Source organism: Triturus cristatus, chromosome 3_1 (assembly GCF_964204655.1).
Source record: "Triturus cristatus chromosome 3_1, aTriCri1.1, whole genome shotgun sequence".
Taxonomy (NCBI): domain Eukaryota; kingdom Metazoa; phylum Chordata; class Amphibia; order Caudata; family Salamandridae; genus Triturus; species Triturus cristatus.
In genome coordinates, this window is record NC_140583.1 from 274022471 (window position 1) to 274045869 (window position 23399).

The 23399-nt window shown below is 42.3% G+C and overlaps 1 protein-coding gene across 7 annotated transcripts in view; it reads right to left on the bottom strand.

Annotated features, from left to right (window-relative positions):
• The window catches only part of HMG20A (high mobility group 20A), a 209910-nt gene that overhangs the window by 182222 nt on the left and 4289 nt on the right, over positions 1 to 23399 (bottom strand). The window contains exons 2-4 of one of the 7 annotated variants that reach the window (XM_085643875.1): positions 13815 to 13905; positions 7177 to 7382; positions 5734 to 5814 (exon numbers count right to left, since the gene is read on the bottom strand). The gene's annotated coding sequence lies outside the window, so the exon portion shown is untranslated. Of the gene's footprint in view, positions 1 to 5733; positions 5815 to 7176; positions 7383 to 13814; positions 13906 to 19959; positions 20007 to 23399 lie in introns of all 7 variants that reach the window. The other 6 variants (XM_085643873.1, XM_085643876.1, XM_085643874.1 and 3 more) reach the window with 6 other exon arrangements.

Sequence of the window (23399 nt, forward strand, 5' to 3'; positions counted from 1 at the left end):
TTGCTTCTTTATGTTTGATGGAAGGAGGAACTCCCTAGTGGGGCCCTTGAGAGGCCTGAAAGGGCTGATACATCCCCTGAGAGCAGTTTAACTTTCAAACCGTGCTATGGTAGTGAGCGGTACCTTAATTTCACGTAATATTATGGGTTTTTCTCCTTTATTACAGTTTATTCTGTTCTTATCACTAAGTTTAATTCCAATGTTACATGTGCTGGGGGTGTGGGGGAGTTTGGGTGGGGCTGGTTCATGGCACCACTTCACTTTCACAGTACCAGGCACCCAGGGGTGCCATTGCGGCACACAAGGCCTAGCCCCAAGCAGGCACCACTTCACTCACACTGCCCAGATGCCACAATTTGGACGTTGAAAATACTTACATACAACAATTCCACCAAACGCGTAATTATCCTGGATGAAATTCCAAGGTCAGGTGTCAATATGTCTCCTACAACAGACTCATATACTTAAGGAGGACAAACACTGCCTCTGTTCCCAATTATTCCCTGTACAGAATTTCGCTTCGGACCCTTCTAAAAAGGGTTTGGTCGCTGTATCAATTAGATACAAGGTTAACTTCCTGGAGAAGCTGGTTAAGGCAGACAAACAAGGCAGATGGTTTATTATCAAGGGGTGGGAGTGGGATAACACCCCAGTAGCGATAGCCTCCTAACATGCACCCAATGTTGGACAGAAATCAATCTTTAATCCCTACCATATGCATGTTGATCAATCTAACCAACTCACTCTTGATCATTTGGGGTGACCTCAACTGTGTAATGCACCCCACAGCAGAAAAATCACATCACAGAGTGGGGGGAACTCCGGTCCTTTCTGCGGATGACTGGCAGAAGCTAGATGATCTGGTTGACTCTTGGTGGCATTAGCATCCACTGACGACAGACTTCTCCCACTTTTCAACAACTTATCAAAACTATGCAGCAGCGCCTTGAGACCCTCACGGGTGAGTAGCCGCGCTTTATAATAAACGTGATTGATTGAACTGATTACTCATTCCTTGACCAGAGTATCACCCGCTTCTTCAGGATACCACATAAGGCCTAATCACTATCTCCGAAGCTGGAACGTTGCAACTTAACCTTGAAAGGAAGAAACAACATGGCCCCAAACGGTGAGGTACATGGTGGCTTAATAATTGAGGGACCCAGTGGTCCTTCATGAGAAAAGGGAGGCCATCAAAGAGTACCTTACATTCAACCATACTGGGGATCTTGACCCAGGAGTAATCTGGAATGCCCCCAAAGCAGTAATGAGACATATGTATTCAGCAAGCCAATCGCCTCTGTCGTATATGCGAGGCGAAGCTCCTGTGGCTTAGGGATGAACAGATCTAGCTAGAAAAAAAACAAGCAGTCCTCCTCCACGAAGACTTGGAGACAATTGTCCTCCATTGGTGGCCAGATCTACACTCTCGAATTTGACAAACCAAATTACATCTTAAATAGAGTGGGGAGCGCATTTTCAAGAGGGTGGTTGCATGTTTGGCCCTTTACTAACAAACCTTATGAGTTAAGCAAGCTTGGGGTTTTCCCAGGGGGATTAAGAATAGGGCGGGCTTGACCTATACCGCTGTGGAGGGTAAGATTGAAGCCTTCCATGGCTACTATAGGGATCACTATATGGCAATAAGTCCTTATAATGAGGCCCAGGCAACCTCCTTGCAATCGGTTTCACTCTGCAGACTACCGGACTCTGAAAAGTCTGCACTAGATGAACTAATCAGTGTAGCTGAAATCCTTACTGTTATTAAGCCCCTGAAGCCAGGAAAAGTCCAGGCCCCTCTTAGCTCTTTTACTTGCGTCCCGCATACACTGAATGCCTTCTACGATGGCAGAGGCAATAAATACCTTGAGCCAGAAGCCACATAAAGATCCAACACTCTGCCAGTCTTATAGGCCAATCTCTGTATTAAATATAGACATCAAGATCATGGCCAAGGTTCTGGCAGACAGCTTAGAATGTTCACTGCCCCTTCTGATCCATGCAGATGAGGAAGACTTCGTACCGTCAAGGTCCACAGCCGACACAAAACAAACGCTTAATATTATCATCCCAGCCCGGAAGCACCATAAAGAAGATGCTGTTTTGTCCCACATAAAGTGGACTGGGACATGAGGAAGACAACTCTTGTCGAGGCAAAGTTCGGAAAACGTTTTAGGGACTGGATTGACCCTCTACATGATGCTTCATGGGCCAGGGTCATTGTGAACGGCTTGAAATTCTTCAGAACTCCAATCCAAAAAGCACAAGGGAGGCATGCCACCTCTCCACAATGCTATTCGCACTGTACCTTAAACCACTTCTCCAGGGGATAAGGGAGAATGCAGAGGGATGCAACCAATTCTAGAAGCAATTTAAGCTTCCATTAGTTCAAAATAAAGTTCAGCTCGAAATGGAATTAAGTTATATGATCGGTCACCCTACTGCCACAACTAAACAGATTGCTCCATCAAGAACTGACTTGAAGGGACACTACTGACTGTTTAAGAACACAAGCAAGCAGGACACTTCATTAGGTCAAGGCTACTAGACACCTCATGTACTGTCTGTTGCGAGGCATATTGTGGCTTACAAAGAACATAGATGGGCTTGGAGCCCGTCCAATGCAAACCATTAGTTGGCTTTCCTGTTCACATATTTCCCAGATTTCTATTTGTGTCTCAGCTTGTCAATCTTCTGTTTGTCCCTCGGATGTAGCGTGGCCACTGTACAATCACTTTGAATGTCTGGCATCGCTGTTTGCATTGCTTGCTTTTCAAGCACTACAGTTTTCTTTTGCATAACGTACTCAATTAGTGGACGTGTGTTTGATTGGTCTCCCTCGTATGTCTCTTCCCCTGCATTCTGTGTTGTTCTGATGGCAGACTTGTTCTCACTACCCCACTGCCTTTTGCACTCACCAGTGTGCTGCTGCCCATTGCTTCCCCCACACACCCTCAATATTGCTTTACTCCAATCCCGTGTTGCTTTCACTACTGCCCTCCCCCTGTTGCTTTCACGTCCCCTCCATTCTCCACCATATCAGACACTAACGAACTATCAATATGGATCACAACCGACGATTAGTCAGAATGAGGAGGTGATCATCAAAAACCTGGAGTTCCAGCTTAGGTCCTTTTTTCGTTTTGGCCTGAAGCTAAAGTGGTCTGGGCCTAGGTGCATATAGTTTAATATGTGAGAATATAATTGGCAATCCACGAACACCTGGATTAGTTTGCCATGATAAAACATATGGCACTGTTCTAAGGTACTGGAAGCGAGAGGGGGTGTGATTAGGTTCCGGAGAAGGGCACGTACTGTTCGATATAAAATAATGCTAAAAAAGTAATCCTTATGAGAAGTAGGTAAGAACAAATTTTAAGGCGAAGCGGGCAGTTGAACTGGTCCACAACTTTACAATTTATACTAAAATTGCATTACCATAAAATATGGGTTCAACTGTAGATATTTAGGACAATAATGAGGTGCATACAAAGAAGTCATACACGCACAAGTTTTCCTAAATGCATCATGGTAAATGCAGTTCAAAGCACTAAATTACTCACATTCTGTGAGTATTCATAGACAAATTCAAGTACTGCCAGTGCAAGACATCTCTATACATATGTATGTATTTAGTACTCGGACCGCAGCGAGCTACACTCACGAGAACACATTTGGAAGGATTGGTGTAGGTGTTCAAACACTTTTTAGAATGAAGTTTATTAATGTACAACTCTCTCCAATAGTAATAGTTAATCAAAGTAAAACCTTTAATTGGCATGGTAAGTGGGAGATCTATAAACATGCATGTATATTTTCAATCATGGCCCTAATATTCAAAACGGGGTAGAGTGGGGTTGAATTGCGAAGACAGACTGGGAGAGGTGGCAGGGAAGCTGTAAAATGAAACCCATTGTTTCAAATCTGAATGACTGTTACAATGTAAAACGTATATCTGCCATGTTACAACCAAGACATTTATCGCCACCATGTTTTTCCACTGTTTCAACCTAGAAAACTCCCAGAAATGTCATGGTCACATGTAAGAAAATAAGAGATTATTTATTCCTAGCACAGCAGAATCACAGTGATGTGTGGAAACAAGGGCAGAAGCCAGAGGCAACCGGGCACAGCAAAAGTTTCCACACCAAGATATTAAAAGAATATCACCATGTATATATTTTATGATATATACATAGGGATGTTTTATTGTTTCATGGGGTATTATCCCAAAATAAATATTAATGGTACTGCGCATTATTCAAATTTGCAGTCACTGCAATATATATTTTATTAAACGTCCAAGTGTGTTTTACACTAGTCTATCAACTGCTTTACAATTGCAGAACTGGTTTCAAATGCATTATGGCAGATAAAAATTCAACTGTATGTCAACAGAACTGAAACTACAGCAAACTTAAGAATAGCAAGTATATTAACAGTTTTCTTGTAAGGAGCACACATCGAAATATCCTTTGAGCGAGTCTTTATCGGTTTGTTAACCGACAAATGTATATGGAATTTTTGGGTGATGCAGGAGGCCTTCACTGCAATTAAGGAGTTAAGTAAAAGACTTTGCACAGCTTGAAACAACACTACGTGCTGTAAATCCAGGTGTAAAACATACAAGTGTCTGTATGACAAGTTAAAGATGAATTGTTGGGAAACCCGGGATGATGAATAAGAAAAATAATTAGTTGAAATAAGATAGACAAGTCATCTCAGACACACATTCATGCGTCAATGTTTTAGCTCACTGATCAACAAGCACAGTTAACATGCAAACATTAAACTGTGCTGTCTACGTAAGGTGCCTAAGTTCACCTGCACTTGGGGCCAGATGTAGGTAAATCTGAAATACCGATTTCTTAATAGTGCATTTTACCCATTCGCTATTAGGAAATCGGTATTTCCTATGTAGGTAAAGATTCGGTAAAAAATACCAAATCCTTAATATTCCTTATTACCGAATCGGTAATTGAGATTCGGTAATAAGGAATACCTACCCATTCATTTCTATGGGCTTGGAGGCCCATAGGAATGAATGTGAAGACAGTCACTATTAGCGATTCGGTATTACCGAATTGCTAATAGCGGGAGCACTTTCAAGGGTACCAGGGTGTCAAAAGGACACCCTGTAGCACCCCTGAAATGTGCATGTGTGCACATGTGGTGCACATACATGCCCTAAGGGCACATGGCACTTAACAAAAAACAAAAAAGTGATGTTTTAAAGGAAATCAGTAATTACCACCAACTTGAAGTTGGTGGTAATTACCGATTTCTTAAGGCTCAAAAGCACTCTTTAATGTGCTTCCTACATTGATTTAAGGAATCGGTATTACCGATTCCTTAAATGCAAGAGCAATAAGGAATCAGTATTTACCGATTCCTTATTTACCGATTCCTTACCTACATTAGGAATGGCTAAATAGCGGTCGATAACGCTGACATTTACTGAATTCCGGCGTTACAGACCGGTATTTAGCCACCTACATCTGGCCCTTGGTCTTTTATAAAGGATGTCTTAGGGAAAACCCTGCTTATAACATAAGGATCCACATGACAGTAAGATGGACAGGTGCGACCTGGTGCAAAGGTTTTCTTGTAGATCTACTGAGCTTCCATGGTTGTCACTGCAGGATTTTCACAGCTAGGCGGAACTTACTAAATGGTGGCAAACATGAGAATCAATTCCAAGCAATGCAAACATCAAGCTGTAATAAGATTTACCTGTAGACAAACTTCAAATTCCTTGACACGTGGTATTGTCGCTGGTCAAGTGGGAATCCAAATGGTTTCTTTGACGGTGGCCTAGACAGAACATACCATATTAGTTTGTAAACACACATTTAACTGTAAATGCTAAATATCCCTGCCAACGCTTCTCCCCAAAGCCGTTTTATTGACATTTCGATAAATTCCTGCTTTAACCCCTTCGGTGCTCATGACGGAATGGTTCCGTCATGACCCACGGTTGAGCTGTGCTCATGACGGAACCATTCCGTCATGACCACACCCGCGCAAGATTCCGTCAGCACAGCGGCGGAATCTGCGCAGCATCGAAGGGGTTAACCTTCATATTTTTTTTTAAAAATGATACCCAGATTATATTTGTGTCCGTCTCCCCACAAGCTGGAGAGCGTAATGAAAAATAGAAGATTTTAAAATTACTTTGGATAAGTCCAAGACAAAAAACAAAACGTTTGCTTCAGTCAAAAAGGAGCTGCATGTGAAAGTATGTTTTTTCTGAGAATGACAACAGTGTTCGCTGTACAAAAACTGGCAACTTTTTGTAATCAAGGCAAGTGTATGGCAATATACTGTTATATTCCAGGGAAAGGTATTTCAGGTCCATGGGGGGGTGGGGACAGACTCTGGCACAAAGGACACAAGAGAAAACAAGGCCCTCCATCTTCTATCCCCAAATTGAGATACATTGCAGAAAAGGAGGGGAAGGGTGTCAGAGGGAACAACACCCTGTATCATGAAGGCTGGGTCCTTGCTGTCATATCCACCATTGGAGGAAAACAAATCCCCAATATCTAGGGAGCATTTTCGATCCTCAGTTTTGGATTACTGAGATTAATGCAGGAGATGAAATGCAGATGGTGTGTGGGAATTTAGGCTAATCAATTTTATTTACCACCTATGCAAACAAACACATATATATAGACAGATATACAGAAGTCATGTTTATGTGCTCATGCTCCTCACCCTCTTTAAGTTTGACCACCTGCCCGTCCCCTTCCTAGCTGCGCCGGTTACCTTTCTTCCCTGCCCCCTACAACCCCTCCCAATCTCCACATCTTGCCTCAAGTCCTTCCTCCCTATCTGCCTCAGTCTTCAATCTCCTTATTTCCCATCTGGCTCCCTCCTCAACACTTTGCATAGTATCGGTCATTTGTAAAAAAAAATTATCTCTGTGGTGTAGGCCTATTTTAGCTCCCTTGATGGGCGAGTTTGGGGTATTTTGCCACAAGAGAGGCACTTAAAGCAGAATAATTTGGGCTATGGAAAGTGGAAGGCTGCTCCATACTGTCAGGAGGACCTCTACCCAGTTTAATTTTTTTCTGAAAGAAAAACCACTGGTGCATAGCAGAGTTTTAGTTTCTGAGTCTGCAGTTGTATCTGACTTGCCCATTTGAATTCACTGGTGGTTCATGTGAAGGGTACCTTCTCCTAACACAATCCCAGAGCAAGAATGGGAATGATGGTAGAGTCGTCGCATTTCAAAGGTACATCACCCATTTTGGAGACAGGGTAGAGGTGGGTGTATGGCAACTCCCTGATGAGAGCACTATGGGTTTCTCACACGCCAGTACTAGGGCAAGATCTCTACAACAACTCAAGAGATAGTCAGTGCCCGATGCCCAGGGTATCTTGATTGGGGTCAAGGGCAACAGGCTTACATATTTAGCTTGTCCTCTGTACAGATGAGCTTAACCCCCTACAGCTCAAATCCTTTGGCTGTCAGTTTACAGTACAACAGAATGGATATGTGAAACCAGATGGTCTGCTCCTATAGCAAGATTTGCATCCATATGTGTAACTTGTTCAAACTTGTATACATGAAACATTAAGGCAAAGTCTTTACTACTAGGATAGGAACGCTAAGGAAATGCTGCAAGTACGCCTGGAATTACTGACCATGGTTTCAACATACAAAGGTGTAAATCTTGTCGCAAACTTTTATAATTTAAGGCAATTTATACAGGCTCCCAGAATGCTCCATGATTAAATGTAAATGCATGCATGAAGGTAAGAATGGCGATTGCTTGCTTTTCAAAATAAAATATAGACAACAAAAATTGCCACTTGAAGAAACAAAACGTTAAATTATTGTGCAACTTTACATACAATTTCTGTGAGGCTCCATTTACTAAACAGTGAATTTAGAATTATGGATTTTTTCCAACTGTAATACTAATCTGGAAGTAACCAATATCAAATGTCATGGGATAGCACAAGCAATAATTAATCCAAGAGGGGGGGTATAGGGTTTTAACCATGAGAAAAATGGAAACAGTAGAAAGGGGTTTAAATATTGATAGGGAATTACATGTATTTTTAACAAAATAATGTAAGTACAATCTATGTCCTCCGTGTTACTACAATACAAAGTTTCATATTTTATCATTATAATTTTTGATGATGATATGGTGAATACGATGTGATATTTGCACTAGGCACTATGCATGTATATTTTCTCCAAGTGATCATGTTATCTTTTTCTCTCCTCATGCATATTGGTATATTTTATTTGTAACTAGGCAGTACCCAGAACGCTTTAAATAATGTGCAATGCAATGTTGATACCCTTATTCCTAATCAATAACTAGGGGGAAAGGTGACTGCTTTCCCAATGAGGCAGACAATCAATAGGACTGTTCTTTATACACACAGTGAAATCAAGAATGTACTATAATAATTTCCGTAATGTCTATATGGATCAAGTTTTGTCTATTGATTTTAATGTGATAATGCTGAGCAGCTAGATACTTATACTTTTCTGTTACAATCTGTTTTCTACTTGGCTTGTTCCGTTTCGAACACTACTTTCGTCTGGATCACCACTCTTCTGTCTGTACTTTTCACTTTCATCCTATTTTTTGTACACGCACAATATGGCCGCCACCATGTAGGACTAAACATAGGCCATTACGTCCTTTGTCTCTTTCTGGATTCGCCAAGAGACGTCATAAATATGTTGTCCGCTTCGGCAAATCTGCAGTTTCACATGATGGAGGATCTCGCACTGGACACGTTAGTCTGCAGGGCTCTTGTTCGGAATGCTCATCCCCGAAATTTTGGGCAACTCTAATGCTCGGGAACAGTTCATCTCCTACCAAGCGTATTAAGAACTTGAATGATCGGGGACGGTTAATCTCCTACCAAGCGTAGTAAGAATACTCGGAGTGTCTATACTATTACATTTTAACTAGCTGACATAACGGCTATAACGTCTTTCTCTCTATTTCACATAGGGACTTATCAAGGTCTTTTGACATACTACATTACTTTGCCTGGTAAAAATCTGATTGCTCCAGCTGTAAATACTTTTCTAGCGAAAATTGTTACAGGTTCGCATGCATTGATGCCCATGCAACGTGGACATATTTCTCACAGGGATTTCTCCCATGTGTTTTGTTATGCTTATTTTTAGGTCTCACGCCTAGAGTTGCAAGGCGCAGCACTGCTCGCGCAGCGAGAGACCTCTTGTAGGGGGTCTGCAAAACGTACCTATGAATTGCACATGCTCGTGCGTGTGCTTTTCCTTTTGGGCCACGCGATTGGCCTTTCCGTTCGTGTTTTTATTTAAAGCATCACGCAGTTGGCCAAAGGCGGGCGCCCTTGGCCTATTGGTGTTTATTACGCGCATTCATGCCATGTGGTTTCAATTATCGTGCCCAGGCACGGGCGCGATAAGTGAAACCACATGGCTTGCTGTGGCGCGCGCGGACGCACCACTCATTCCCATTGCAGTGGTATTGACAGTCTTATATTTCTGGCCATTTCCCTAGGCCTCTGGATATCTCCTCAATCCTGTGCACCCCAGAGGAGCAAACAGCGTGTGGTCTACGTCGCTGCCCGCAGATATTCCAGCATGTGGCGGCTTGCAGCAGATGTGTTCGCCCTGGATTTTTTTAACCGGGGGGGGGGGGGGGGGGGGGGGGGGGCACCGCAATGTTGCGCAGCAGCACTTGGTTATCCCAGTGGTCGAACAGCAGAGTGGTTGCAGTGGGTCTGCTGTGTCGGTTATACCAGCGGGATTGCGCATGATATGGGGCACCGCACCTGCCATCATGAAGATTCCGGAATGGTTCTGCCGTGCTAGGGGCCGCACCATCCTTCATGCACCTCCCATCAGGCTGCCAGCACTCGCACCGGTACCAGGATAGCAAGGAGGCCGCACTGAAGGCCCCCGGGGTCTTCGGCGCTGTGCCCCGTCCAGTGTTCCAGGCCGCACAGCGCAAGTCAAGCCGCACCATGGGACTCACCGGTGCATCTGTTCCTGCAGGTCCGTCTTGCCCCTCCTCAGCTGGCAGTCCAGATCGCCCCCCCCCAGCGGGGCACCGGCAGCACACGGGGTACGACCAAGGGGTCACCATCACCGTCCACAGGCACCAGCAGGCAGGCGGTGGTGCCAAGTCAGCAGCGGCACACGTCACGCCAGTCCCCAGTGTGCTTCAAGATCATGTCTGCTAGGCTGCAGCAGGCCTGGAATGTCCTCATTCAACGGGAGCGCTGATGGCACCTCTCCCAGTCACCAAAGGCCCAGAATTCTGTACACGCCTCCTCCAGGTAAGCACACTGTGTGCAGTGTTCTTCACTCTCATTTCTTCTCCCTCTGTCTGCTTTTCTGTCGTCCCCTTTGTTCCTTCCATTTTGCCTCATCGCTCTTTCTGCCTATCCTTTTAGTCTCAATTGTTGCATGTTTGTTCCTCCTATTTACCCACCCTATCGCTTTCTTCCATTCAACACTCTCTAAGTCCACTTTCCTTATGTCACTGCGATTCTTTATTTCCCTCCTTTTCTGCATGCGCTTTACTCTGTATCACCCGTGCTCATCGTCTTTCTCTCCTTTGGTTCCTTTATTTCCTCCTTTTCTTTCACTCGTTACTCATTTTTCTGGCGTTACTCTCTGTTTCCACCATAACTGCTCATTATCTTGCATTACACCATCCATGTTCACAATTCTTGCTTGCGCCTTTACTTCACGTCTTGCCCTGCTCTCTTCCTTTCTCTGATTTTATGCCTATATAACATCACTTTTCTGTCATCCCCGTTCCATCCATGCATCACGCCTGAGACTGCACTCTCTTGTGGCCTGCTTCGTTTCTCTCTCATCTCCCCTCACTCGCTTTAACCTGCATGCACTGGAGAGGGTTCTTTACTCTTGGTGCACATTTGCGTGGGCCCTCCATTGGTCAGGTCAGCCTGGTCATCAGTCCTTGATTGGTGCCTACCTTGGTTACACAGCAGCTAGACTTGTTTGGCTGGAGCTGGAATTCGAGGGGGGTGCTTAAGAGGATAAGGTCAGTGGGTCCCTAGACCCGTGATTCCCAAACTGTGCGCCGCGGCACCCCGGTGCGCCGTAATTAGTTGCCAGGGGCGCCGCGGCACGATGTGGGAAATTGCAGCCGCAGCGCTAGGAATGCCACCTGCATAATCATGGAAAATCTGCCGCAAGGCAGAGTGAGACAGGCGTACAAGGGCAATAGACAAGACAATCACAGCACACAAGAAACCATGCCCGGCAGAGAGACAGACGCAGGTGGAGTTACACATGACACAGGGATACAGGCACGCACAAAGACTGACAGGCACGTGGAGCTACGCATAGCACAGGGATACAGGCACGGCACAGCGGGGGTGGGGGTTCTGAACGGCCTCTTCAGTCTGCTACTCACTCATTATTAAACGCAGCAGCGCCTGTGCAGGTAAGAGCGGTGGGGCAGGTTCGACAGACAAAGACGAGGGGAAATTAATTATTTATTTAATACTCTCGTGGTCGTCTGTCGAATCCCCCCTCAACCCGGCCCCACCGTCACACAGCTCTTATGTGCACAGCCGCTCCTGCATTAACACGAAAGGGATGGGTGGGTGGATATGTGAGTGAAAAAGTGGATCAGTGGTTGAGTGAAGGGGTGGATGGATAGATACGTGGATGAATGAGTGAAAGGATGTATGTAAGGATGGATGAGTGAAAGGGAGAAGGGAGGAATGGATGGATGAATGTGTCAAAGAAAAGGTGAATGGATGATGAGAGAAAGGATGGATGGATGAGCGAGTGAAAGGATGGATGATAGATGCATGGATGAATGTGTGAAAGGATGGGTGATGAGTGGAAGGGTAAATGATGTATAAGTGGGAGAACCGAGTGGATTGAAAGGGTGGGTGGATGAGTAAGTGAAATGATGAATGGTTGAGTGAAATGATGGATGAATGAGGAAACAAGAGGATAGATCTGTGGTTCCCAAACTGTGCGCCGCGGCACCCCGGTGCGCCGGAATTAGTTGCCAGGGGCGCCGTGGCACGATGTGGGAAATTGCAGCCGCAGCGCTAGAAATGCCACCTGCATAATCATGGAAAATCCGCCGCTTTAAGGAAACAGGCACGGAAAGAAGGGGTAGTCTGAGGGCACAAAGAGAACAGACATGGAGATAATGGATCGTTAGAGGGCACGAAGGGAGCAGGCATGGAGGAAAGGGGCAGTCTTAGGGCACGAAGGGAGAAGGCATGGACAGACTAGGTAGTCCGAGAGCACGAAGGAGGCTGGATGGACAGAAGGGGAAGTCTGAAATTACGGTGGGAGCAGGCATTGCCAGATGGGTCAATCAGGGGGGCACAAATGGAGCAGTCATGGACACAAGGAGCAGACTGAGTGCGCGAAGGGAGCAGGCATGCACAGAAGGGGAAGTCTGAGGGCGCGGGGGCAGGCATGGACAGAGGGGGTAGTCAGGGGGTTTGGGGGCAGGCACGGACAGAAGGGTAGTCTGAGTGCGCGAAGGGAGCAGGCATGGAGAGAAGGGTGGTCTGAGGACACGAAGGGAGCAGGCATGGGAAGAAGTGACAGTCTCAAGACACGAAGGGGGACAGACATGGGTAGAGGGGGTAGGAGAGGTCACGAAGGGAGCAAGCATTGACAGAACGGCACTCCTAGCGCAGGGCCAGCCACAAGGCATAAAACAAGAGACGGGGGAGGCATCCGCGGGCAGGGGGAGAGGGTTGGCAGGGTTCTGGCAGGCAGGGGGAGAGGGTGGCAGGGGGGAGAGGGTTGGCAGGGTTCTGGCAGGCAGGGGGAGAGGGTTGACAGGGGTGTATTAAATGAATTTGGGCGTGCGTGTTTGCCTGTTGGGTGCATTTTTCCTCCAGTATGCAATGATAACACCGAGTGGCTCCGTCTTAACTTGGTGGAATTTAACTACAGATTAACCGAGAGTTCTACTGGGTTTGGTCTAGAATAGATTAGATAAATGACGATGGCCCTGTCTGTAAACCTGTTTATGCACAAATTCGAGTTGGATCATATCTTGCATACCACACCATGGGAGAATCATTTGTTATTGTTTGTCCGTTACATCGATGATATTTTTTTAATTTGGAGAGGTTCAAAAACCACATTGTCTGAAGCGATCACGAATCTCAACACCATCAATGATCGACTCAAGTTCACTTCCACCATCAGTCAAACGGACATTAATTTTTTAGATGTTCACATCTACATTGTGGATCATCACATTCAAACCACACTCTTCAGGAAAGACACTGACAGAAACAATTTACTTCACTATTCGAGTTTTCATCAACCTTCTCTGAAACGACACTTACCTTTTTCCCAATTTCTCAGGATAAAGAGAATCATTTCTGAACCACAACAACTAACCCAACAAACTTTGGAAATGGAACAACGCTTTGCTAAACGAGGTTATCCATCACAAATACTGTCAACAGCCATCGTCAAATCATCTAACAAAGAAAGGGGAACGTTGTTGGATAAACAACCTACAGCCTCAGACACAGCCACGAGAATGGTTATGGTCACAAAATTCTCAACAGAAAGTTATAACATCAGGAAATCCATTCTCAAACATTGGCCCCTACTACAAATGGAATCTGACTTCAATCACATCTTTTCGCAGCAACCTCTGTTCGCCTATGAAAGGAGTAAAAACTTCATGGAGGTATTGAAATCAACTAGCTCCTCACAGCCTTTTTCTGAATACAAGGGTACCAGACCTTGTTATAATTGCGGGAATTGCAACAACATCATCACAGGCACGAACATACAACATCCAACCAAAGGATACAACATAAAACTTTTCGTATCTGCAACCTGTGATTCCAAAAACGTTGTTTACATGCTGAAGTGCCCATGCGGCCTGCCTTACATTGGCAAAACTGAAAGGAAAATGAAAACTCGATTAAACGAACACAAAAGTAATATCCGTAACAACAACCTGAACTCGACAGTAGCTGTACATTTCAACGAACATAAACACAACGTCAGTCAATTACGTTTCTTAGTGTGTGAAACGGTCCCGCTAAGGGAAGGATGTGACAACAGAAAATTTCTGATCCAAAGAGAGACTTTTTGGATTTATAAAATGAACTCCATGGTACCCCTTGGACTCAATGATCGTCTCGAACTGGGTTGCTTTATTTAACTTTGTATTGATGTCTGTCAGAATGCCCTAAAGTTTACACTTATCTGTATCATCAAATTCATTTCTAAATTGTTCATCGTTTTTCACGTTTTCACATTTAAATTGTTTTTTACATCTATCTTTCACCCATATTTTCTCTACGTTTTTCACGTTTCTTAAAAAAATAACTTTATTATTTTCACCCTTCCACACACTTTTCTTTATTCACATTTTACCTTGGTTACTTTCCACCAACTTCCCGAGTCATTTTTTTTGAATCATTATTCAAGTGTTTTTTGACCATTCTAAGATGGCCGCCAATATCAGAGTCTCCTTTCTCTGTTTACCAAACACACTCTTAACCCGGCCACATGCTCAACAATGGTTCTTCGGACCAGAGCACTTTGGATATGCTCACATGAACGGGTGAACTGAGGTAACTTTCTTGCCCTGTACCGATTCTTGGTATGAGGTTCTATTCTTTGACACGCCCTTATTTTATACACCGGCATGACGATTTCACCTGACTTTAGTACACGTCTTTCACAACTTTTAACGTAGTCAACTAATACGCTGCTATCATTGTATTTGTTTTTCTACTTGAGTCACACGCGGTAAATTTAGTACACGTCTTTCACAACTTTTAACGTAGTCAACTAATACGCTGCTATCATTGTATTTGTTTTGCTACTTGAGTCACACGCGGTAAATTTTCAGAAAAACACCGGGTCACTCGGGTGTAATTTCCAATATGGTTTGCGTAGTTCTTTCTAACACTGTTCCGTTGTGCACTTTTTCGGAGCTTGATATCTGGGATACATATTTTTCTCATTTTCTACATTTTTAACATTTTAATTTCAATGGAATACAAACCCGATTAGGGGATATGCAACTTTTTCTCCTGTTTCTGTTTACAGGATTCCTCCTGACGAAGGGTTTTTACCCGAAATGCATAGAGGATATCCATCAGTACCTTTGTTGACTCAACATGCCATAATTTGTCATATGGAATAATGAATTTCAACTTTTCAACCATGAATAAATGAACTTTGGTTTAACTAAAACGAATTTTGGTAACTTCGTTACCCCACAATGCTGTGCGCATAGAGGGACACCACCCTAGCAGGGATAGTGCAACTCTCGTTATTTCTTCGACCTTGGTTCAGGGGTCGCTCCTCTAGCAGCACGCCGCTACTCGAGTAAACTCAATACACATCAGAGATTAAAAGGGAGTGCGCGATATTTCAACACTTGCCTGTCTGTAAACGCACATTTGAAGATGTTTTTTAAACGAAATAATTTTTTTAAAAAGTGTATTTCGTTTAAAAAACATCTTCAAATGTGCGTTTACAGATAGGGCCATCGTCCTTTTTCTAATCTATTCTAGACCAAACCCAGTAGAATTCTCGGATGGTCCCTGAAAGGGGAATACATTCAAATATTACTGAAACATCAGTATGGTCACTGGCTTCAATGCAGCCTCCCACTCCTGAGTTCACGCCGCATTTACATTCTCGATGAGAGAAAACGTATCAGCACATAAAACAAAAGTGTGTTTTTACCATTTTACAACTGTTATCTTTTTATTTTGTTACAAATATGATTAAATAAATGCCTTCATTGCATCCCAATTAATTTAAGGAAGACAACAGGTAGTACTCCTGAGGTCAGGCTTACATCCCCACCCACCCGGCCAACGGTAAAAAAAAATGGGGGGGAGCCACGGTCAACTGCCAATTAGGTCAAGGGAGCCACGGGTCAAAAAAGTTTGAGAACCACTGCCCTAAACCTTGACTATAAGCCTGACCCGTGGATTGCCCATAAAAAGCACAGTTACAATTCTGGTGGCTGTGCCACCTGCCTAACCCCATGTATATTGAACTTTGCCGATTATTGTATAGACCATGTGCATTGAGGCCTTCGAGGCTGCATCAGCCATCTGTCTGTCTTGTTTGAACAGTATTGTGTCTGGCACGTTTGTTTCTAGCAGCTTGCTTTGTCGCGTTTCTTGTTTATATTGTTAGACCTTGACTATAAGCCTGACCCGTGGATTGCCCATAAACAGTTACAATTCTGGTGGCTGTGCCACCTGCCTAACCCCATGTATATTGAACGTTGCTGATTATTGTATAGACCATGTGCATTGAGGCCTTCGAGGCTGCATCAGCCATCTGTCTGTCTTGTTTGAATAGTATTGTGTCTGGCACGTTTGTTTCTAGCAGCTTGCTTTGTCGTGTTTCTTGTTTATATTGTTATAGTGCTTTTGCTTTACTATGTTTATGTGTCTTTCTGTTCTTAGTTGGTGTCTATTAGCATTAATTTTGCCCTTAATGATTTGATGTTAGTACCCTGCTACAGTCGTGCAGCAGTATCAGTATGGATTTTGCAAATAGAAAAATGCAATATCATTGCGTCTTCTTGCATGTACAACTACCAGTTTGTCTGCCATTTTCATCTTTAGGTGCTGGAACAATATGCAATGTGCTATTCCTGCAACCCCAGGGCTGTATATAGATTTAAGGGTCGTATACTAAGTCGGGGTGTGCATATACTAACCACTTGCCAGTGCTCCCTGTGTAGTGGGAACATTTTACCCCACGGACAGTACTGGGGTGTACAGAGCCCCCATAGCTGTTCGTGTTAAGCTTTCCGCTTCACAGCTCTATCCATTACGCCACATATTTGTGCTTTGGGAACATTGCCTACTGCTATGTTTCATGCCTATGCACCCTGTTTTTGCACTTCTATTGCAGACAGGGCTACTGTGTTCCTTATGTTTTGTGCAGTATGCATATGATGCAGTGCATTAGGGGTAGGTGTGGCAGGAGGGGGTCTGATGACAAAATGAAGAGCATCACATTAAAAAGCCTTCAAAAGTGTATCTTGTGTAGTGCTGTCTCTCTTGTTCCTTTGTAAGCAACAGGCTAAATACTCTACACAGGGTACTGCCGACAAATAATAAAACATCCCATTAACTTTACCAACACGCAACGTCCAAGCAACTATTAATTGCAATACTCAAACACTGCGCACTGCTGCTAACTACTACTCTTGCCACCACACTAGTTTAGTAAGGATTCTGTTTCTCAAAGCCTTAAGTCCGCTAAAGTCTATATTTTGGGGTAGAAAGTGTCTTATAGGTCAATGGGGATTTTTTTGATAAACGCACATTTCACTTATTTTAGGGTCTTCCTTCTAATTAGCAGATTATCCTGTCCTGCTCCACCAATCGCTACTGATACTATAGGGATATGGAATTATTAGAGCCTCATTACCGCATGAGATAGAAGAGAAATACATAGGATGACACACCAGGACCCTGTCGGAACCCCAGGACGTACACAGCACAGGGGAAGTAGTGCTGGTGAGTGTGTTTTACATAAGGGGTTTCCACATTCTCAGCTCTGTGTTACTAAATTTCTAGGATTTGTTACTAGTTGCTCTGTCTGCAACATACATGACTAAACTTTAATGTCTTGCGTTACTGGTGTGCCAGGTTCATATTCCCCGGTTTCTACGGTCTACCTTCCTACATTTCTGGAGTCTGCTCTTAGGGGCACATGTTCAGAGTTTTTGGCATCTTCATTCAGAAATTTCTAAAGTATAAGTTTAGAAGCTCTACACTTCTAGTACTTGTGTTAACATGCGTACACTAGTAATTAATACTTGCCCTGGTTTGAACCTCTAAGTGCTTTGCATTTTCTACAGCTCATTTGTGACTTCCACCAAGAAGTTGCATGATTTACGATTGTAAATTCACATTTCTAATTCATAAATGTTTACATTCTATTCCGTCTGTAATGCAACTGGTGCACATATAAAGCACTCTGATACCTTTGGATCGAGTTCGCTCTATATAAAACATCAACAACAACAAAAGGCATTTGCAATGCAATAGGTCTCGCATTACTGCATGTTTGAGCTATTGGTGTTGCATTATTATTAGCAATGCCAATATCTCAAACTTTAATAATGGCAGACCTATTGCATTGCAAATGCTTGTTCTTAAATGTATAGAGAGCCCATATTGAGTCCTTAAAATGCCACTAAGTCCTGTGCTATACAATGTGAACTCATTAGTACTTTTCCCTTTTAGAATGAGATTTATGTTTACTTATATACTCCTTTTATAGTTGAAAACCGTGTAGAACACATAGGATCCGCCAGTGAACTCGTACAAGAGGACTTACTGTCCATTATAGAATACGCATCGTCTTGTCTCGACTAATTTTGTGATTCACATGTGAATGACACAGTTTTTACAGAAAGTTATAAAGGCAACATGGGGTTTATGTTACCGGATATTGGTGCACTCTCATTAGACCTGCCTTTTTTCTCTCACCCGACCAGCCGTTGGTATCTTGAACACATGGCCACCATTGGTAGAACCACTTCAAAATGGAGTTTAGCATTGTTCGGCACACTCTGCCACCACCAAGAATTGTAACATTTAAGGTTAGACGGTCAAATCTTTAGTTTTTGACACAATTGGGTACCAGTTTGGACATAATTTTGTAATTTCATTCTTGGCATTCACGCACAATGGTTCTTATCTATTTGCATCACGTCTCTTTTCGCATACTATGCACACACCTTACATAATATCCACTGTGCTTTTCACGTCTCAACCTACATAGTCACATTATGGATGTGGGTCTATTTTCTTACTCTACTTCTTGCTGCCCTCGGAACAACACTCAGTCCCCTACTTTGAAACTATGAATTCAAAATAAAAGCTTTCTTTTAGAGGCCTGTTTCATCTTCTATCTTTTATATTGACTTCATTTCGCAAGGAATAATGTTTCTAAAATACTATTTATTAATGTTATACAACCTTGAAAAAGTCACTGTGTGACGAATCACGTCACCTGTTATCAATGTATTGAAAACTGGAGAATAAGGATTTGTGGAACAAGACTATACTGAGTGATAAACAACGTTTTTCCACAATAAAGAAAACGTTTTATACAAGTCTTTACTGTTTGGACTATTATTCATTTCTCGAACATTTAGCTTAGAGTGCTACGGTTTTCCTTTCTGTTATACTTGCAACACTTAGTCAGCAATGCTGTGCAAACAAGTTTTGGATGTGACTTATACTGAAGCCAACATCTGCAACACTTTGTCGAAATACTGAAAATAGCAATTTTGGTGATGTTCCCTGTACTGAAGCTACATAAACGCACTGGCAATCCCGCAGGAACTGTTTATGGATTTACCTCATGATTCATTCAATATATCAAGAGATGAGTAACTTTGTATCCTTACACATACTTTTCATTAGAAGAACAATCATATAAACTAAAACTATTCTAATAACTGAGTGTCTTACACAATCTTATAGGATAAAGAAGAGAAGATTTAGTCGATTTTTTTCAATACTAAATTAAACAAAATCAAATGGGATCTAAAATGAAGCACATATATACATATGTGTAATTACAATAATTAGATCATACATGAATATGTGACCCATGTATATGTGAGAATCTGTTCTCTATAGGTTAGTGTCCATGTAGTCCTTGATGGCACTCAAAATCATTAAGAAATGTGTGGAAAGACATTGACGTTTCAGTCTTAAATTGTCAATTGAAAATAAGACCATCCTGAGGATGATGTTGCATTTTGCAAAATAGCAGATCTCAATCAATTTTAATGTGAATGGTGGTAATTCAAATGTAAAATTTTGATGACCATGTTTACTAAATGGTTATGCCAGTGAAGACTCAAACATACTCAACTTTTTAGCATGGAAGGCCGCAATGCCCAATTAATAATCAAAAGACACTGAGTGAAAAAGACTACTCACGCCTAGCTGCCTTAGGAACGGAATCCAGTCCAATCTGTTCCCCTAAACTGAAGACAGACTAGAAGTTAATCAGTGAACCATTTTCATTAATATATTAGTTACGTTATTTAACAATACGTTTTCCATGATTTTGACAATAACTTTCATGTTTTTCATTGTCTGATTTTTAGAATACGTTCTAATTCCACCTCTCTCTAAAGAGATGTGAACAAGATCCTGATTGAGAGCGGAGTTAATGATATTTTACCTAAGGGGGAGGTGACAGTATTTAACTGAATTGGTAAGATTGAGTGGCATGGAGTTCTTCGGGTAGATTGGGGATTTAGTGGAGGAGATTTTATTTGTGTTTTAAGGGTGATAAGATAACGTTTGCCCTGTTGAAGCAATTCAATCTCAAATGTCCAGCTTCGTGTTGTTATAGAAGCATGCCAGTTCTGGGAAAAGGCCAGATTTAAGCATTTAATAGTTTGTGCTTTAAGAAGATCGGAGAGTTTCCTAGCACGATTTTTAGCTGCTTTGATTTGGCCATTAAGAAACATAGCTCTGACGTTTAATAGGTTGGATTTGTATTCAGCCCTGCGATGCTTATTTCGCACCTGCGGAGGCTGCATGCTATGCCACTGATGAGATTATGAACAGGCTGCCTAAATATGACAGATTCTTCTGGCAAATGGATTTACCTGCAAGGCAATCAAGTTTATAATAAATCCTTGCATATGCCTGAGTTCTATGTAAACAATTGAGAAAGGCAGAGGCTGATCTCTGTAGCTTGCACCATGAACTTCCCCTTATCATGCATAGTAAGAGGTAGTTTCCTAAGTGGCCATCATGACCCAGGACACAATTTGTGACCATGCAGTATGGTACTGTCATGATTTTTAGTGAAGAAATGTCACAGACATGTGATTCTTTTATTAGTATCTTTAGTTAAAATGTTATTGCTACATTAATGTGGATAACATGTTTGGCAGCAATGAGGATTTGTGATATGGGTGTGGTGCTTTAATAGTTTTTGAGGTTTTTTTCAACATACATACCTTTACATTTGATAGACTATCTAGACAACATACTTTAATAGTAGATAGGAGGTAACATATATTCTAACTAGAAGGATGTAAACTCTGCCTTGACACTGTCCACATCAGTTTTAAAATGCTATTAAGAAGGGTGCTAGAGATAAACAATAGAATATTAAAGGTGCAGTGGTTACCTTATGTTCAGTTAATCATTTTTGATATACAGTTATAAGTGAACAAACATATCGTAAATGAAGTTTACATATAACTTAATACAGCCATCAATATCTAGGTGGAGGTTTAGTAGTAACATAAAATAATCACATGAGCTTAAAGGAATAAATAATCTTGTGCAAATGAAGCAATAACATTAAACATTCATGGCACCACTTAATGTAATAAACAGTAGCTAGTTGCAAGTTGGGTAATGGGTACTTACGGACCTACTTTGGGACCTAAAGTCAAATTTAGTTGCATGTAATGCAGTGACGTACAATATTCAAGGTATAGCTTACTGCTGTAAACAAAATATTAGTGGAAATTATGCCGTGATGTACAACAATCAACTTTATGCAGTCAGTAAAAAGTTCTTTCAAGTTATACACTACTACATCGTATTCAAGGTGCAACTTTATCCTATAAATGAAATGTGGGTACGTTATGGAACTATGTAAAACATGAAAGGTGCAACTTCATGTAATAAACTATAATCAGGTCAAGTTCTGGTTATGATGTTATATAAATATTTTGATGCAGTTAGGTGCAAGTGTTTAGTCAAATAAAATACTCAGGAAGTAGTTTTCCTGTGATATATAGGTGCATGTTATGTAGTTGTATAAAATATTCAATGTGGCTTTTAATGCAACAAATGATATAGTGGTGAAATATATATGCAGCACAAGTAACAATACTCAAGTTATGCTGAAATGTAATCATGTTGCAAGACTAGGTGCGTGGCTTATTAAAATGAGTACTAACATGTCATGACTAATTATTCAGTTGTATCAGAGGATACAATTTTATACTGGTTGTAAGCATATCTTCGTGAAATAGCACTGATAACTGGAAATAGGCACACCATCCTACTTTGGAGAAGTACATGAGTTTAATTCATTCATCCAGGATTCAGTTATTATTAAGTGACAAATACACGCCTCAATCAGTACACATTAAATTAATATGTAGAACTGCTCAGTAATTAACTTTTCTATACTGATATTTTAGTAGGACAAAGCATGAGCCCTGTAGATCACAATTTCAATATCTGTATGACCAGGATAAACACTTGGATGAAAGATCTGTTTTTTAAAGCTCAACACAGATAAAAGTGATGTCCTGGTTTTTGGTGCTCAAGACTCGATTTGGACAAATAGTAGATGAGCTGTAGAACGTGCTTCTTTGCCTATTCGTGGGAAAGCAGCTAAAAACCTCAGGGTCATTTTTGATACTTCTTTGACTTTTGAGGAACAGGTTAATCATACTGCAAGTACTTGCTTTCATTTAATCAGGACACTGAGAAATAATTGTCCTTTTATCCTGATTGAAATGCGTCACTCAGTGGTCACTGCTTTAAATGTATCCAAGTTGGATTATTACAATGCTCTCTATCTGAACATTAATGATTTCCCTGCTAAATACACTACAAGTGGTGGAGAATGCGGCTGCTCACCTCATTCTTAACATACCTAGACGTGTCTCTGTTAGAGAGGGTATTCGCTTGTTACATTGGCTCCCTGCCAGAAAGCTGGTTGGGCTTAAAGCTTTAGGCCTGGTCTTTCTAGCCCTTCATCATGAAGGAAAAGTAGGTCTGTTACCTTGCCATTTCGCTCTGCCATTTTTACCAGCACCACAAACGCTCGGGCCTTCACATCTTGATTCCTGCATGGACACACATGCCCTGTTATGTGCCTCGACCCGCCACAACCAGTCAGGCTCCCGTTCAAACCAGTCGAACAGGGAGTGTCTCACCTGCTTGTCGTCTTCACCCTGCACGTTACGCCCTACAGGGGCCCAACAGCTACAGTTTGCTGATATGATCCGTGTGAGACCGGTTCAGCAGGGAGTTCCCCATGTGCTTTACTGCCTCCATCCTACACGCTGCACCCTGCAGAGTCTCAACGGCTGCCACCTGCTGATTTTATCAGAATAACCTCTGCTTGTATAATTATGGTATTTCTCCTGCTGATTTTATCACTGTTTTTATAATCATGGTTCCTTTGTTCTCTTTTGCTCGCCTAGGGTAAGGGTGAGGGGTATAAAAGATACTGAACTGAGGATCCCAGCAGACTGCCTCCTCAGACAGCTACGGGTGTCTGTTGTTGATGCTCTCTCTCATGAGATCGAAATAAACATATTTTCTCTCCGTGCTCCAGTGTTGGTCTCAATTTGTATTCCGGACCCTGGACGAAGGGTGACCCTGCACCT